The sequence below is a fragment of the Schistocerca gregaria genome, unplaced genomic scaffold (assembly GCF_023897955.1).
Source record: "Schistocerca gregaria isolate iqSchGreg1 unplaced genomic scaffold, iqSchGreg1.2 ptg000337l, whole genome shotgun sequence".
NCBI lineage: Eukaryota > Metazoa > Arthropoda > Insecta > Orthoptera > Acrididae > Schistocerca > Schistocerca gregaria.
The window spans coordinates 156932-171317 of record NW_026061802.1 but is presented as its reverse complement, the minus strand read 5'-3'; the positions used below and the strand labels follow the sequence as shown (position 1 = coordinate 171317).

The 14386-nt window shown below is 52.2% G+C and overlaps 22 non-coding genes across 22 annotated transcripts; all 22 read left to right on the top strand.

Annotated features, from left to right (window-relative positions):
* Positions 1–221: 221 nt before the first annotated feature.
* Trnak-uuu (transfer RNA lysine (anticodon UUU)) lies at positions 222–294 on the top strand. The gene has a single exon. It is a non-coding gene; the product is annotated as a tRNA-Lys (tRNA).
* A 145-nt stretch (positions 295–439) lies between these two features.
* Positions 440–521, top strand: Trnas-aga (transfer RNA serine (anticodon AGA)). Its single transcript has one exon. It is a non-coding gene; the product is annotated as a tRNA-Ser (tRNA).
* A 955-nt stretch (positions 522–1476) lies between these two features.
* Positions 1477–1549, top strand: Trnam-cau (transfer RNA methionine (anticodon CAU)). The gene has a single exon. It is a non-coding gene; the product is annotated as a tRNA-Met (tRNA).
* A 670-nt stretch (positions 1550–2219) lies between these two features.
* Trnak-uuu (transfer RNA lysine (anticodon UUU)) lies at positions 2220–2292 on the top strand. The gene has a single exon. It is a non-coding gene; the product is annotated as a tRNA-Lys (tRNA).
* Positions 2293–2437: 145 nt separating this feature from the next.
* On the top strand, positions 2438–2519 carry Trnas-aga (transfer RNA serine (anticodon AGA)). The gene has a single exon. It is a non-coding gene; the product is annotated as a tRNA-Ser (tRNA).
* Positions 2520–3475: 956 nt separating this feature from the next.
* Positions 3476–3548, top strand: Trnam-cau (transfer RNA methionine (anticodon CAU)). The gene has a single exon. It is a non-coding gene; the product is annotated as a tRNA-Met (tRNA).
* Positions 3549–4218: 670 nt separating this feature from the next.
* On the top strand, positions 4219–4291 carry Trnak-uuu (transfer RNA lysine (anticodon UUU)). The gene has a single exon. It is a non-coding gene; the product is annotated as a tRNA-Lys (tRNA).
* A 145-nt stretch (positions 4292–4436) lies between these two features.
* On the top strand, positions 4437–4518 carry Trnas-aga (transfer RNA serine (anticodon AGA)). Its single transcript has one exon. It is a non-coding gene; the product is annotated as a tRNA-Ser (tRNA).
* A 957-nt stretch (positions 4519–5475) lies between these two features.
* On the top strand, positions 5476–5548 carry Trnam-cau (transfer RNA methionine (anticodon CAU)). Its single transcript has one exon. It is a non-coding gene; the product is annotated as a tRNA-Met (tRNA).
* Positions 5549–6218: 670 nt separating this feature from the next.
* Trnak-uuu (transfer RNA lysine (anticodon UUU)) lies at positions 6219–6291 on the top strand. The gene has a single exon. It is a non-coding gene; the product is annotated as a tRNA-Lys (tRNA).
* A 145-nt stretch (positions 6292–6436) lies between these two features.
* Trnas-aga (transfer RNA serine (anticodon AGA)) lies at positions 6437–6518 on the top strand. The gene has a single exon. It is a non-coding gene; the product is annotated as a tRNA-Ser (tRNA).
* A 956-nt stretch (positions 6519–7474) lies between these two features.
* Trnam-cau (transfer RNA methionine (anticodon CAU)) lies at positions 7475–7547 on the top strand. Its single transcript has one exon. It is a non-coding gene; the product is annotated as a tRNA-Met (tRNA).
* Positions 7548–8217: 670 nt separating this feature from the next.
* Positions 8218–8290, top strand: Trnak-uuu (transfer RNA lysine (anticodon UUU)). Its single transcript has one exon. It is a non-coding gene; the product is annotated as a tRNA-Lys (tRNA).
* Positions 8291–8435: 145 nt separating this feature from the next.
* Trnas-aga (transfer RNA serine (anticodon AGA)) lies at positions 8436–8517 on the top strand. The gene has a single exon. It is a non-coding gene; the product is annotated as a tRNA-Ser (tRNA).
* A 955-nt stretch (positions 8518–9472) lies between these two features.
* On the top strand, positions 9473–9545 carry Trnam-cau (transfer RNA methionine (anticodon CAU)). Its single transcript has one exon. It is a non-coding gene; the product is annotated as a tRNA-Met (tRNA).
* Positions 9546–10215: 670 nt separating this feature from the next.
* Positions 10216–10288, top strand: Trnak-uuu (transfer RNA lysine (anticodon UUU)). The gene has a single exon. It is a non-coding gene; the product is annotated as a tRNA-Lys (tRNA).
* A 145-nt stretch (positions 10289–10433) lies between these two features.
* Positions 10434–10515, top strand: Trnas-aga (transfer RNA serine (anticodon AGA)). The gene has a single exon. It is a non-coding gene; the product is annotated as a tRNA-Ser (tRNA).
* Positions 10516–11473: 958 nt separating this feature from the next.
* Positions 11474–11546, top strand: Trnam-cau (transfer RNA methionine (anticodon CAU)). The gene has a single exon. It is a non-coding gene; the product is annotated as a tRNA-Met (tRNA).
* Positions 11547–12216: 670 nt separating this feature from the next.
* Positions 12217–12289, top strand: Trnak-uuu (transfer RNA lysine (anticodon UUU)). The gene has a single exon. It is a non-coding gene; the product is annotated as a tRNA-Lys (tRNA).
* A 145-nt stretch (positions 12290–12434) lies between these two features.
* Positions 12435–12516, top strand: Trnas-aga (transfer RNA serine (anticodon AGA)). The gene has a single exon. It is a non-coding gene; the product is annotated as a tRNA-Ser (tRNA).
* Positions 12517–13471: 955 nt separating this feature from the next.
* On the top strand, positions 13472–13544 carry Trnam-cau (transfer RNA methionine (anticodon CAU)). Its single transcript has one exon. It is a non-coding gene; the product is annotated as a tRNA-Met (tRNA).
* Positions 13545–14214: 670 nt separating this feature from the next.
* Positions 14215–14287, top strand: Trnak-uuu (transfer RNA lysine (anticodon UUU)). The gene has a single exon. It is a non-coding gene; the product is annotated as a tRNA-Lys (tRNA).
* Positions 14288–14386: the final 99 nt, after the last annotated feature.

Genomic DNA, 14386 nt, shown 5'->3' with positions numbered 1-14386 from the left:
CGCCCTTCTTCCTTGGCTTCAACCGAACGCAATCGGGGAAAGCAGGCACGTGATGCAGTTACTGTCAGCACCGGAATAAAGGGAGAAGAGGCACTGGTCCGCTGTTGGGCTGCTACCAGCGTCAGTGAGTAGTCGGTGCAGTCGCCAGTAGCGCCAGAAGCCTACACACACCTTCCACTTAATCACGTTGCTTGAAACCGCTCCAACCAAAACAAGCGAAAGCCCGGATAGCTCAGTCGGTAGAGCATTAGGCTTTTAACCTAAGGGTCCAGGGTTCGAGTCCCTGTCCGGGCGAAGATTTTAACGCTTCCATAATGGCTCGTCTCGTAGCGATAGTAGCCCTGTCGTAATCAGTGCACGGTTTTACGTTTCCTGTCGGCATTCTGCGCAGACGCAACCGGTTGGGTTTTTCACGATTCGAGGGGCACCTGTTGGACAAGCAGTCGTGGCCGAGTGGTTAAGGCGTCTGACTAGAAATCAGATTCCCTCTGGGAGCGTAGGTTCGAGTCCTACCGACTGCGTCGGATTTATCTTTTCTTGTTTTGGAAGAAGAAGCAGAAAATATCGCGTTTTGGTACCTCGCCACACCTCACCTCTCACAGTCGTTTATAGTGCCTGTCCTTTAGATAAGGGCGATTTCCAAGCGTCAGCTTTCGCGTCAGCCGAGCAAAGTCGGGACAAGTCGGGACATACTACAGGATGGTGCAACGACGAAAAAAAAAAACCTTAATTTAACAGCAGGAGCCCACATAATGATACGGAAAAATTAGCGCCACTTGCGGTGGCCGGGAATCGTACCCGGATCAACTGCTTGGAAGGCAACTATGCTCAACAGTACAACACCACCGCACTGCCGCTGCTCGCAACGCCGCGCTGTGTCGGCTTCCCGCCCGCCGACAGCGGCCCACGGCTATACGAGCTGCAGGCGCATTACGAGGTAGGAGGGTGCATCCACACGCATTCGGGCAGCGCCTCCAAGCACGCTACGTCTTTGGGCAAGACTCGTCGCCGCTGACGCAAGGTTACTCACACGATAGTGATGAACGGTCGTTTTAAGGCAGTGTAGTGGGGGACTTCGCGAGTTTAGCCCCTTTTTCGACGTCGCTGGGTGGCAATCCCAGTTTCCCTGCCGACAGCTGCTTGGAAAGCACGGGTAGCTTGTCGAGCATCTGTAGTTGAGTGGTTTGTGACTCAGTAGTGCAGTAGGCAGCGCCTAAGTCTCATAATCTTAAGGTATGCCGGCACGATTCCCGGTCGATGCATTATTTTGCTCTTGTGGCAACAATGCTGCCGCGCGGATTGCTCGCTTGAGATGGGTCAGCCTCAGGACCTTATAGCTGTATAGCTGCGGCTGCAGTTTAATCTAGAGAGTCGGGACAGCACGTGTAGCAAGACAACAGATTCTTCAGAAAGCGCAAACTGTCTATCTCTAATATGTGAGACTTACCGAGTTTCCTGCGAGGTCGTCTCCGGCGTGCCTCGGTAGCGCAGTAGGCAGCGCGTAAGTCTCATAATCTTAAGGTCGTGAGTTCGATCCTCACCCGGGGCATTTAATTTTCTGTACATCATGACTGCATTAAGGGCGTTGCTGTTGCTAGGAAACGAACTTAACTGTTGTCCGTTATCCACACGGAGTCCACGCCTCAGCGTCAAAATGTTTACTTCCAATTATGACGACGTAACAACTTTGATATTTCTCCTCCGTGTTACAAGCAAAATGCGATGCACACAGCAATGGACAGTCAATTTTGAACTGTGCGCCATGCCGGTCTGTAGGCGCGGATATGATCGCAAGCAGAGAACAGCACTGAGTCCAGATTCAGCACAAAATACAATAAGAGACGGAGTAAATCTCACCGCTGTAGAGCAAGTCCTGTGTGGTCTAGTGGCTAGGATACCTGGCTTTCACTCAACAGGTCCGGCTTCGATTCCCGGTACCGGAACGGAACTATTTGCGCACACAACGCTCCATGTTTTGGTCTTCGAACTGTCGTTGGTCGCCCTTCTTCCTTGGCTTCAACCGAACGCAATCGGGGAAAGCAGGCACGTGATGCAGTTACTGTCAGCACCGGAATAAAGGGAGAAGAGGCACTGGTCCGCTGTTGGGCTGCTACCAGCGTCAGTGAGTAGTCGGTGTAGTCGCCAGTAGCGCCAGAAGCCTACACACACCTTCCACTTAATCACGTTGCTTGAAACCGCTCCAACCACAACAAGCGAAAGCCCGGATAGCTCAGTCGGTAGAGCATTAGGCTTTTAACCTAAGGGTCCAGGGTTCGAGTCCCTGTCCGGGCGAAGATTTTAACGCTTCCATAATGGCTCGTCTCGTAGCGATAGTAGCCCTGTCGTAATCAGTGCACGGTTTTACGTTTCCTGTCGGCATTCTGCGCAGACGCAACCGGTTGGGTTTTTCACGATTCGAGGGGCACCTGTTGGACAAGCAGTCGTGGCCGAGTGGTTAAGGCGTCTGACTAGAAATCAGATTCCCTCTGGGAGCGTAGGTTCGAGTCCTACCGACTGCGTCGGATTTATCTTTTCTTGTTTTGGAAGAAGAAGCAGAAAATATCGCGTTTTGGTACCTCGCCACACCTCACCTCTCACAGTCGTTTATAGTGCCTGTCCTTTAGATAAGGGCGATTTCCAAGCGTCAGCTTTCGCGTCAGCCGAGCAAAGTCGGGACAAGTCGGGACATACTACAGGATGGTGCAACGACGAAAAAAAAAAAACCTTAATTTAACAGCAGGAGCCCACATAATGATACGGAAAAATTAGCGCCACTTGCGGTGGCCGGGAATCGTACCCGGATCAACTGCTTGGAAGGCAACTATGCTCAACAGTACAACACCACCGCACTGCCGCTGCTCGCAACGCCGCGCTGTGTCGGCTTCCCGCCCGCCGACAGCGGCCCACGGCTATAGGAGCTGCAGGCGCATTACGAGGTAGGAGGGTGCATCCACACGCATTCGGGCAGCGCCTCCAAGCACGCTACGTCTTTGGGCAAGACTCGTCGCCGCTGACGCAAGGTTACTCACACGATAGTGATGAACGGTCGTTTTAAGGCAGTGTAGTGGGGGACTTCGCGAGTTTAGCCCCTTTTTCGACGTCGCTGGGTGGCAATCCCAGTTTCCCTGCCGACAGCTGCTTGGAAAGCACGGGTAGCTTGTCGAGCATCTGTAGTTGAGTGGTTTGTGACTCAGTAGTGCAGTAGGCAGCGCCTAAGTCTCATAATCTTAAGGTATGCCGGCACGATTCCCGGTCGATGCATTATTTTGCTCTTGTGGCAACAATGCTGCCGCGCGGATTGCTCGCTTGAGATGGGTCAGCCTCAGGACCTTATAGCTGTATAGCTGCGGCTGCAGTTTAATCTAGAGAGTCGGGACAGCACGTGTAGCAAGACAACAGATTCTTCAGAAAGCGCAAACTGTCTATCTCTAATATGTGAGACTTACCGAGTTTCCTGCGAGGTCGTCTCCGGCGTGCCTCGGTAGCGCAGTAGGCAGCGCGTAAGTCTCATAATCTTAAGGTCGTGAGTTCGATCCTCACCCGGGGCATTTAATTTTCTGTACATCATGACTGCATTAAGGGCGTTGCTGTTGCTAGGAAACGAACTTAACTGTTGTCCGTTATCCACACGGAGTCCACGCCTCAGCGTCAAAATGTTTACTTCCAATTATGACGACGTAACAACTTTGATATTTCTCCTCCGTGTTACAAGCAAAATGCGATGCACACAGCAATGGACAGTCAATTTTGAACTGTGCGCCATGCCGGTCTGTAGGCGCGGATATGATCGCAAGCAGAGAACAGCACTGAGTCCAGATTCAGCACAAAATACAATAAGAGACGGAGTAAATCTCACCGCTGTAGAGCAAGTCCTGTGTGGTCTAGTGGCTAGGATACCTGGCTTTCACTCAACAGGTCCGGCTTCGATTCCCGGTACCGGAACGGAACTATTTGCGCACACAACGCTCCATGTTTTGGTCTTCGAACTGTCGTTGGTCGCCCTTCTTCCTTGGCTTCAACCGAACGCAATCGGGGAAAGCAGGCACGTGATGCAGTTACTGTCAGCACCGGAATAAAGGGAGAAGAGGCACTGGTCCGCTGTTGGGCTGCTACCAGCGTCAGTGAGTAGTCGGTGCAGTCGCCAGTAGCGCCAGAAGCCTACACACACCTTCCACTTAATCACGTTGCTTGAAACCGCTCCAACCACAACAAGCGAAAGCCCGGATAGCTCAGTCGGTAGAGCATTAGGCTTTTAACCTAAGGGTCCAGGGTTCGAGTCCCTGTCCGGGCGAAGATTTTAACGCTTCCATAATGGCTCGTCTCGTAGCGATAGTAGCCCTGTCGTAATCAGTGCACGGTTTTACGTTTCCTGTCGGCATTCTGCGCAGACGCAACCGGTTGGGTTTTTCACGATTCGAGGGGCACCTGTTGGACAAGCAGTCGTGGCCGAGTGGTTAAGGCGTCTGACTAGAAATCAGATTCCCTCTGGGAGCGTAGGTTCGAGTCCTACCGACTGCGTCGGATTTATCTTTTCTTGTTTTGGAAGAAGAAGCAGAAAATATCGCGTTTTGGTACCTCGCCACACCTCACCTCTCACAGTCGTTTATAGTGCCTGTCCTTTAGATAAGGGCGATTTCCAAGCGTCAGCTTTCGCGTCAGCCGAGCAAAGTCGGGACAAGTCGGGACATACTACAGGATGGTGCAACGACGAAAAAAAAAAAAACCTTAATTTAACAGCAGGAGCCCACATAATGATACGGAAAAATTAGCGCCACTTGCGGTGGCCGGGAATCGTACCCGGATCAACTGCTTGGAAGGCAACTATGCTCAACAGTACAACACCACCGCACTGCCGCTGCTCGCAACGCCGCGCTGTGTCGGCTTCCCGCCCGCCGACAGCGGCCCACGGCTATAGGAGCTGCAGGCGCATTACGAGGTAGGAGGGTGCATCCACACGCATTCGGGCAGCGCCTCCAAGCACGCTACGTCTTTGGGCAAGACTCGTCGCCGCTGACGCAAGGTTACTCACACGATAGTGATGAACGGTCGTTTTAAGGCAGTGTAGTGGGGGACTTCGCGAGTTTAGCCCCTTTTTCGACGTCGCTGGGTGGCAATCCCAGTTTCCCTGCCGACAGCTGCTTGGAAAGCACGGGTAGCTTGTCGAGCATCTGTAGTTGAGTGGTTTGTGACTCAGTAGTGCAGTAGGCAGCGCCTAAGTCTCATAATCTTAAGGTATGCCGGCACGATTCCCGGTCGATGCATTATTTTGCTCTTGTGGCAACAATGCTGCCGCGCGGATTGCTCGCTTGAGATGGGTCAGCCTCAGGACCTTATAGCTGTATAGCTGCGGCTGCAGTTTAATCTAGAGAGTCGGGACAGCACGTGTAGCAAGACAACAGATTCTTCAGAAAGCGCAAACTGTCTATCTCTAATATGTGAGACTTACCGAGTTTCCTGCGAGGTCGTCTCCGGCGTGCCTCGGTAGCGCAGTAGGCAGCGCGTAAGTCTCATAATCTTAAGGTCGTGAGTTCGATCCTCACCCGGGGCATTTAATTTTCTGTACATCATGACTGCATTAAGGGCGTTGCTGTTGCTAGGAAACGAACTTAACTGTTGTCCGTTATCCACACGGAGTCCACGCCTCAGCGTCAAAATGTTTACTTCCAATTATGACGACGTAACAACTTTGATATTTCTCCTCCGTGTTACAAGCAAAATGCGATGCACACAGCAATGGACAGTCAATTTTGAACTGTGCGCCATGCCGGTCTGTAGGCGCGGATATGATCGCAAGCAGAGAACAGCACTGAGTCCAGATTCAGCACAAAATACAATAAGAGACGGAGTAAATCTCACCGCTGTAGAGCAAGTCCTGTGTGGTCTAGTGGCTAGGATACCTGGCTTTCACTCAACAGGTCCGGCTTCGATTCCCGGTACCGGAACGGAACTATTTGCGCACACAACGCTCCATGTTTTGGTCTTCGAACTGTCGTTGGTCGCCCTTCTTCCTTGGCTTCAACCGAACGCAATCGGGGAAAGCAGGCACGTGATGCAGTTACTGTCAGCACCGGAATAAAGGGAGAAGAGGCACTGGTCCGCTGTTGGGCTGCTACCAGCGTCAGTGAGTAGTCGGTGTAGTCGCCAGTAGCGCCAGAAGCCTACACACACCTTCCACTTAATCACGTTGCTTGAAACCGCTCCAACCACAACAAGCGAAAGCCCGGATAGCTCAGTCGGTAGAGCATTAGGCTTTTAACCTAAGGGTCCAGGGTTCGAGTCCCTGTCCGGGCGAAGATTTTAACGCTTCCATAATGGCTCGTCTCGTAGCGATAGTAGCCCTGTCGTAATCAGTGCACGGTTTTACGTTTCCTGTCGGCATTCTGCGCAGACGCAACCGGTTGGGTTTTTCACGATTCGAGGGGCACCTGTTGGACAAGCAGTCGTGGCCGAGTGGTTAAGGCGTCTGACTAGAAATCAGATTCCCTCTGGGAGCGTAGGTTCGAGTCCTACCGACTGCGTCGGATTTTTCTTTTCTTGTTTTGGAAGAAGAAGCAGAAAATATCGCGTTTTGGTACCTCGCCACACCTCACCTCTCACAGTCGTTTATAGTGCCTGTCCTTTAGATAAGGGCGATTTCCAAGCGTCAGCTTTCGCGTCAGCCGAGCAAAGTCGGGACAAGTCGGGACATACTACAGGATGGTGCAACGACGAAAAAAAAAAAACCTTAATTTAACAGCAGGAGCCCACATAATGATACGGAAAAATTAGCGCCACTTGCGGTGGCCGGGAATCGTACCCGGATCAACTGCTTGGAAGGCAACTATGCTCAACAGTACAACACCACCGCACTGCCGCTGCTCGCAACGCCGCGCTGTGTCGGCTTCCCGCCCGCCGACAGCGGCCCACGGCTATACGAGCTGCAGGCGCATTACGAGGTAGGAGGGTGCATCCACACGCATTCGGGCAGCGCCTCCAAGCACGCTACGTCTTTGGGCAAGACTCGTCGCCGCTGACGCAAGGTTACTCACACGATAGTGATGAACGGTCGTTTTAAGGCAGTGTAGTGGGGGACTTCGCGAGTTTAGCCCCTTTTTCGACGTCGCTGGGTGGCAATCCCAGTTTCCCTGCCGACAGCTGCTTGGAAAGCACGGGTAGCTTGTCGAGCATCTGTAGTTGAGTGGTTTGTGACTCAGTAGTGCAGTAGGCAGCGCCTAAGTCTCATAATCTTAAGGTATGCCGGCACGATTCCCGGTCGATGCATTATTTTGCTCTTGTGGCAACAATGCTGCCGCGCGGATTGCTCGCTTGAGATGGGTCAGCCTCAGGACCTTATAGCTGTATAGCTGCGGCTGCAGTTTAATCTAGAGAGTCGGGACAGCACGTGTAGCAAGACAACAGATTCTTCAGAAAGCGCAAACTGTCTATCTCTAATATGTGAGACTTACCGAGTTTCCTGCGAGGTCGTCTCCGGCGTGCCTCGGTAGCGCAGTAGGCAGCGCGTAAGTCTCATAATCTTAAGGTCGTGAGTTCGATCCTCACCCGGGGCATTTAATTTTCTGTACATCATGACTGCATTAAGGGCGTTGCTGTTGCTAGGAAACGAACTTAACTGTTGTCCGTTATCCACACGGAGTCCACGCCTCAGCGTCAAAATGTTTACTTCCAATTATGACGACGTAACAACTTTGATATTTCTCCTCCGTGTTACAAGCAAAATGCGATGCACACAGCAATGGACAGTCAATTTTGAACTGTGCGCCATGCCGGTCTGTAGGCGCGGATATGATCGCAAGCAGAGAACAGCACTGAGTCCAGATTCAGCACAAAATACAATAAGAGACGGAGTAAATCTCACCGCTGTAGAGCAAGTCCTGTGTGGTCTAGTGGCTAGGATACCTGGCTTTCACTCAACAGGTCCGGCTTCGATTCCCGGTACCGGAACGGAACTATTTGCGCACACAACGCTCCATGTTTTGGTCTTCGAACTGTCGTTGGTCGCCCTTCTTCCTTGGCTTCAACCGAACGCAATCGGGGAAAGCAGGCACGTGATGCAGTTACTGTCAGCACCGGAATAAAGGGAGAAGAGGCACTGGTCCGCTGTTGGGCTGCTACCAGCGTCAGTGAGTAGTCGGTGCAGTCGCCAGTAGCGCCAGAAGCCTACACACACCTTCCACTTAATCACGTTGCTTGAAACCGCTCCAACCAAAACAAGCGAAAGCCCGGATAGCTCAGTCGGTAGAGCATTAGGCTTTTAACCTAAGGGTCCAGGGTTCGAGTCCCTGTCCGGGCGAAGATTTTAACGCTTCCATAATGGCTCGTCTCGTAGCGATAGTAGCCCTGTCGTAATCAGTGCACGGTTTTACGTTTCCTGTCGGCATTCTGCGCAGACGCAACCGGTTGGGTTTTTCACGATTCGAGGGGCACCTGTTGGACAAGCAGTCGTGGCCGAGTGGTTAAGGCGTCTGACTAGAAATCAGATTCCCTCTGGGAGCGTAGGTTCGAGTCCTACCGACTGCGTCGGATTTATCTTTTCTTGTTTTGGAAGAAGAAGCAGAAAATATCGCGTTTTGGTACCTCGCCACACCTCACCTCTCACAGTCGTTTATAGTGCCTGTCCTTTAGATAAGGGCGATTTCCAAGCGTCAGCTTTCGCGTCAGCCGAGCAAAGTCGGGACAAGTCGGGACATACTACAGGATGGTGCAACGACGAAAAAAAAAAACCTTAATTTAACAGCAGGAGCCCACATAATGATACGGAAAAATTAGCGCCACTTGCGGTGGCCGGGAATCGTACCCGGATCAACTGCTTGGAAGGCAACTATGCTCAACAGTACAACACCACCGCACTGCCGCTGCTCGCAACGCCGCGCTGTGTCGGCTTCCCGCCCGCCGACAGCGGCCCACGGCTATACGAGCTGCAGGCGCATTACGAGGTAGGAGGGTGCATCCACACGCATTCGGGCAGCGCCTCCAAGCACGCTACGTCTTTGGGCAAGACTCGTCGCCGCTGACGCAAGGTTACTCACACGATAGTGATGAACGGTCGTTTTAAGGCAGTGTAGTGGGGGACTTCGCGAGTTTAGCCCCTTTTTCGACGTCGCTGGGTGGCAATCCCAGTTTCCCTGCCGACAGCTGCTTGGAAAGCACGGGTAGCTTGTCGAGCATCTGTAGTTGAGTGGTTTGTGACTCAGTAGTGCAGTAGGCAGCGCCTAAGTCTCATAATCTTAAGGTATGCCGGCACGATTCCCGGTCGATGCATTATTTTGCTCTTGTGGCAACAATGCTGCCGCGCGGATTGCTCGCTTGAGATGGGTCAGCCTCAGGACCTTATAGCTGTATAGCTGCGGCTGCAGTTTAATCTAGAGAGTCGGGACAGCACGTGTAGCAAGACAACAGATTCTTCAGAAAGCGCAAACTGTCTATCTCTAATATGTGAGACTTACCGAGTTTCCTGCGAGGTCGTCTCCGGCGTGCCTCGGTAGCGCAGTAGGCAGCGCGTAAGTCTCATAATCTTAAGGTCGTGAGTTCGATCCTCACCCGGGGCATTTAATTTTCTGTACATCATGACTGCATTAAGGGCGTTGCTGTTGCTAGGAAACGAACTTAACTGTTGTCCGTTATCCACACGGAGTCCACGCCTCAGCGTCAAAATGTTTACTTCCAATTATGACGACGTAACAACTTTGATATTTCTCCTCCGTGTTACAAGCAAAATGCGATGCACACAGCAATGGACAGTCAATTTTGAACTGTGCGCCATGCCGGTCTGTAGGCGCGGATATGATCGCAAGCAGAGAACAGCACTGAGTCCAGATTCAGCACAAAATACAATAAGAGACGGAGTAAATCTCACCGCTGTAGAGCAAGTCCTGTGTGGTCTAGTGGCTAGGATACCTGGCTTTCACTCAACAGGTCCGGCTTCGATTCCCGGTACCGGAACGGAACTATTTGCGCACACAACGCTCCATGTTTTGGTCTTCGAACTGTCGTTGGTCGCCCTTCTTCCTTGGCTTCAACCGAACGCAATCGGGGAAAGCAGGCACGTGATGCAGTTACTGTCAGCACCGGAATAAAGGGAGAAGAGGCACTGGTCCGCTGTTGGGCTGCTACCAGCGTCAGTGAGTAGTCGGTGCAGTCGCCAGTAGCGCCAGAAGCCTACACACACCTTCCACTTAATCACGTTGCTTGAAACCGCTCCAACCACAACAAGCGAAAGCCCGGATAGCTCAGTCGGTAGAGCATTAGGCTTTTAACCTAAGGGTCCAGGGTTCGAGTCCCTGTCCGGGCGAAGATTTTAACGCTTCCATAATGGCTCGTCTCGTAGTGATAGTAGCCCTGTCGTAATCAGTGCACGGTTTTACGTTTCCTGTCGGCATTCTGCGCAGACGCAACCGGTTGGGTTTTTCACGATTCGAGGGGCACCTGTTGGACAAGCAGTCGTGGCCGAGTGGTTAAGGCGTCTGACTAGAAATCAGATTCCCTCTGGGAGCGTAGGTTCGAGTCCTACCGACTGCGTCGGATTTATCTTTTCTTGTTTTGGAAGAAGAAGCAGAAAATATCGCGTTTTGGTACCTCGCCACACCTCACCTCTCACAGTCGTTTATAGTGCCTGTCCTTTAGATAAGGGCGATTTCCAAGCGTCAGCTTTCGCGTCAGCCGAGCAAAGTCGGGACAAGTCGGGACATACTACAGGATGGTGCAACGACGAAAAAAAAAAAAAACCTTAATTTAACAGCAGGAGCCCACATAATGATACGGAAAAATTAGCGCCACTTGCGGTGGCCGGGAATCGTACCCGGATCAACTGCTTGGAAGGCAACTATGCTCAACAGTACAACACCACCGCACTGCCGCTGCTCGCAACGCCGCGCTGTGTCGGCTTCCCGCCCGCCGACAGCGGCCCACGGCTATAGGAGCTGCAGGCGCATTACGAGGTAGGAGGGTGCATCCACACGCATTCGGGCAGCGCCTCCAAGCACGCTACGTCTTTGGGCAAGACTCGTCGCCGCTGACGCAAGGTTACTCACACGATAGTGATGAACGGTCGTTTTAAGGCAGTGTAGTGGGGGACTTCGCGAGTTTAGCCCCTTTTTCGACGTCGCTGGGTGGCAATCCCAGTTTCCCTGCCGACAGCTGCTTGGAAAGCACGGGTAGCTTGTCGAGCATCTGTAGTTGAGTGGTTTGTGACTCAGTAGTGCAGTAGGCAGCGCCTAAGTCTCATAATCTTAAGGTATGCCGGCACGATTCCCGGTCGATGCATTATTTTGCTCTTGTGGCAACAATGCTGCCGCGCGGATTGCTCGCTTGAGATGGGTCAGCCTCAGGACCTTATAGCTGTATAGCTGCGGCTGCAGTTTAATCTAGAGAGTCGGGACAGCACGTGTAGCAAGACAACAGATTCTTCAGAAAGCGCAAACTGTCTATCTCTAATATGTGAGACTTACCGAGTTTCCTGCGAGGTCGTCTCCGGCGTGCCTCGGTAGCGCAGTAGGCAGCGCGTAAGTCTCATAATCTTAAGGTCGTGAGTTCGATCCTCACCCGGGGCATTTAATTTTCTGTACATCATGACTGCATTAAGGGCGTTGCTGTTGCTAGGAAACGAACTTAACTGTTGTCCGTTATCCACACGGAGTCCACGCCTCAGCGTCAAAATGTTTACTTCCAATTATGACGTCGTAACAACTTTGATATTTCTCCTCCGTGTTACAAGCAAAATGCGATGCACACAGCAATGGACAGTCAATTTTGAACTGTGCGCCATGCCGGTCTGTAGGCGCGGATATGATCGCAAGCAGAGAACAGCACTGAGTCCAGATTCAGCACAAAATACAATAAGAGACGGAGTAAATCTCACCGCTGTAGAGCAAGTCCTGTGTGGTCTAGTGGCTAGGATACCTGGCTTTCACTCAACAGGTCCGGCTTCGATTCCCGGTACCGGAACGGAACTATTTGCGCACACAACGCTCCATGTTTTGGTCTTCGAACTGTCGTTGGTCGCCCTTCTTCCTTGGCTTCAACCGAACGCAATCGGGGAAAGCAGGCACGTGATGCAGTTACTGTCAGCACCGGAATAAAGGGAGAAGAGGCACTGGTCCGCTGTTGGGCTGCTACCAGCGTCAGTGAGTAGTCGGTGCAGTCGCCAGTAGCGCCAGAAGCCTACACACACCTTCCACTTAATCACGTTGCTTGAAACCGCTCCAACCACAACAAGCGAAAGCCCGGATAGCTCAGTCGGTAGAGCATTAGGCTTTTAACCTAAGGGTCCAGGGTTCGAGTCCCTGTCCGCGCGAAGATTTTAACGCTTCCATAATGGCTCGTCTCGTAGCGATAGTAGCCCTGTCGTAATCAGTGCACGGTTTTACGTTTCCTGTCGGCATTCTGCGCAGACGCAACCGGTTGGGTTTTTCACGATTCGAGGGGCACCTGTTGGACAAGCAGTCGTGGCCGAGTGGTTAAGGCGTCTGACTAGAAATCAGATTCCCTCTGGGAGCGTAGGTTCGAGTCCTACCGACTGCGTCGGATTTATCTTTTCTTGTTTTGGAAGAAGAAGCAGAAAATATCGCGTTTTGGTACCTCGCCACACCTCACCTCTCACAGTCGTTTATAGTGCCTGTCCTTTAGATAAGGGCGATTTCCAAGCGTCAGCTTTCGCGTCAGCCGAGCAAAGTCGGGACAAGTCGGGACATACTACAGGATGGTGCAACGACGAAAAAAAAAAACCTTAATTTAACAGCAGGAGCCCACATAATGATACGGAAAAATTAGCGCCACTTGCGGTGGCCGGGAATCGTACCCGGATCAACTGCTTGGAAGGCAACTATGCTCAACAGTACAACACCACCGCACTGCCGCTGCTCGCAACGCCGCGCTGTGTCGGCTTCCCGCCCGCCGACAGCGGCCCACGGCTATACGAGCTGCAGGCGCATTACGAGGTAGGAGGGTGCATCCACACGCATTCGGGCAGCGCCTCCAAGCACGCTACGTCTTTGGGCAAGACTCGTCGCCGCTGACGCAAGGTTACTCACACGATAGTGATGAACGGTCGTTTTAAGGCAGTGTAGTGGGGGACTTCGCGAGTTTAGCCCCTTTTTCGACGTCGCTGGGTGGCAATCCCAGTTTCCCTGCCGACAGCTGCTTGGAAAGCACGGGTAGCTTGTCGAGCATCTGTAGTTGAGTGGTTTGTGACTCAGTAGTGCAGTAGGCAGCGCCTAAGTCTCATAATCTTAAGGTATGCCGGCACGATTCCCGGTCGATGCATTATTTTGCTCTTGTGGCAACAATGCTGCCGCGCGGATTGCTCGCTTGAGATGGGTCAGCCTCAGGACCTTATAGCTGTATAGCTGCGGCTGCAGTTTAATCTAGAGAGTCGGGACAGCACGTGTAGCAAGACAACAGATTCTTCAGAAAGCGCAAACTGTCTATCTCTAATATGTGAGACTTACCGAGTTTCCTGCGAGGTCGTCTCCGGCGTGCCTCGGTAGCGCAGTAGGCAGCGCGTAAGTCTCATAATCTTAAGGTCGTGAGTTCGATCCTCACCCGGGGCATTTAATTTTCTGTACATCATGACTGCATTAAGGGCGTTGCTGTTGCTAGGAAACGAACTTAACTGTTGTCCGTTATCCACACGGAGTCCACGCCTCAGCGTCAAAATGTTTACTTCCAATTATGACGACGTAACAACTTTGATATTTCTCCTCCGTGTTACAAGCAAAATGCGATGCACACAGCAATGGACAGTCAATTTTGAACTGTGCGCCATGCCGGTCTGTAGGCGCGGATATGATCGCAAGCAGAGAACAGCACTGAGTCCAGATTCAGCACAAAATACAATAAGAGACGGAGTAAATCTCACCGCTGTAGAGCAAGTCCTGTGTGGTCTAGTGGCTAGGATACCTGGCTTTCACTCAACAGGTCCGGCTTCGATTCCCGGTACCGGAACGGAACTATTTGCGCACACAACGCTCCATGTTTTGGTCTTCGAACTGTCGTTGGTCGCCCTTCTTCCTTGGCTTCAACCGAACGCAATCGGGGAAAGCAGGCACGTGATGCAGTTACTGTCAGCACCGGAATAAAGGGAGAAGAGGCACTGGTCCGCTGTTGGGCTGCTACCAGCGTCAGTGAGTAGTCGGTGCAGTCGCCAGTAGCGCCAGAAGCCTACACACACCTTCCACTTAATCACGTTGCTTGAAACCGCTCCAACCACAACAAGCGAAAGCCCGGATAGCTCAGTCGGTAGAGCATTAGGCTTTTAACCTAAGGGTCCAGGGTTCGAGTCCCTGTCCGGGCGAAGATTTTAACGCTTCCATAATGGCTCGTCTCGTAGCGATAGTAGCCCTGTCGTAATCAGTGCACGGTTTTACGTTTCCTGTCGGCATTCTGCGCAGAC